The following is a 1,508-nucleotide window of genomic DNA, read 5'->3' as shown; positions in this document are numbered from 1 at the left end:
AACAACAACAACTTTGTACCCGAAAATAGATACGACTTTCACCCGCTTGCCGTAGGCGGCAGCGGCGTGAGGGTGATGGCTTGTGCTGGCTTGCATCTGGCGGTGGCTCGCGGCGGCGTCTGCACGTGCGCGCCCACGGCGACCTTGGAGCCTCTGATATGTTTACGATAGTTCGAAAGTGTTTTTATGTGCAATGAGTGTTTGTGCACTACATTATTTCCGGCTGTTTAAGCGTTGTGAGTGTGTGGCAGAACGTGACATATGCATTATTTCAGTGGTTTACGAGTAGTTTGCAGGTCTGCACATCTGTGTACTGCATTATTTAAGTGATTCACGAGTAGTTTGCAGGTCTGTATGCTGTGTACTGCATTATTTTGAAAATTTACGAGTAAATTTCGTGTTTGCACATCAGTGTACTGCATTATTTACAGGTAGTTTTCATATCTATGGCCGGCCGAAGTGGCCGTGCGGTTAAAGGCGCTGCAGTCTGGAACCGCTACGGTCGCAGGTTCGAATCCTGCCTCGGGCATGGCTGTTTGTGATGTCCTTAGGTTAGTTAGGTTTAACTAGTTCTAAGTTCTAGGGGACTAATGACCTCACCAGTTGAGTCCCATAGTGCTCAGAGCCATTTGAACCATTTTTTTTTCATATCTATGTGCTGTGTAGTGCATTATTTAGGTAGTTTAGGAGTTGCTTGCGTTTAATATGCGTTATTTCGGTAATTTATGAGTAGTTTGCAGGTCTGTAGCCTGTGTGGCATGACCTCAAGCATGTCAGAGCGTGTGTTTTGTATCAGTGTAATAAATAAACTGTGTGAAATCCGCCCCTAAATAAATTGCTCGAAAATAAATAAAGTACACTCCTTCCTCTCTCCAGCAGCCCAGCACAGGCCGAGTCCTTTTCCCACCATTTTCCCCCACCCGAGACTGCCATCTTGAGTTATGTCATGGAAGGGATGACAGTGTTCTCTGGTGGTGGTACTGTGTACTAGGTCAGTTTGACTCCAGACCCCATGGCAAACACACTTGATGGTAGTACTGCCTCTATTCGTTTAAATAAAGGCTGCATGCAAAATAAAGACTTACATCCAGCACAGGCCGAGTTCTTTTCCCACCTATTCCTAGGAAGATGTGGTGGTTCGGTGACTTAGGTTAGTGGAGGCAGCCCAAGTGCCCTTTTTTCCCGCCATTTTGTTAGGTTAGTGGAGGTAGCCATGGTGTGTTGCATTTTCCTGATGGAATTTGAACTTCCCACCATTTTATAGGGGAGGGGTTAAGCTAGTGGAGGTAGCCCAATTGACCTATCTTCCCACCAAAAGCCTCCATCTTGGATAACAGTACGTGCATCATCAGCTGACATCATGGCCGCCATCTTGGATAACGGTACTTTGGGGCAGAAGATACTCTGTCCCCTACTTAGGCTGTGATGGTTGCTCAGTTAATAAGTCAGAATTGAAAGGAGCTGTGGCTACAATAAAAAATCAGTCAATAAAAAAGAAAGCTATCAAT

This window comes from Schistocerca americana, chromosome 5, assembly GCF_021461395.2.
Source record: "Schistocerca americana isolate TAMUIC-IGC-003095 chromosome 5, iqSchAmer2.1, whole genome shotgun sequence".
Lineage (NCBI taxonomy): Eukaryota > Metazoa > Arthropoda > Insecta > Orthoptera > Acrididae > Schistocerca > Schistocerca americana.
The sequence above is the reverse complement of the archived record's forward strand: the minus strand, read 5'-3'. Positions refer to the sequence as shown.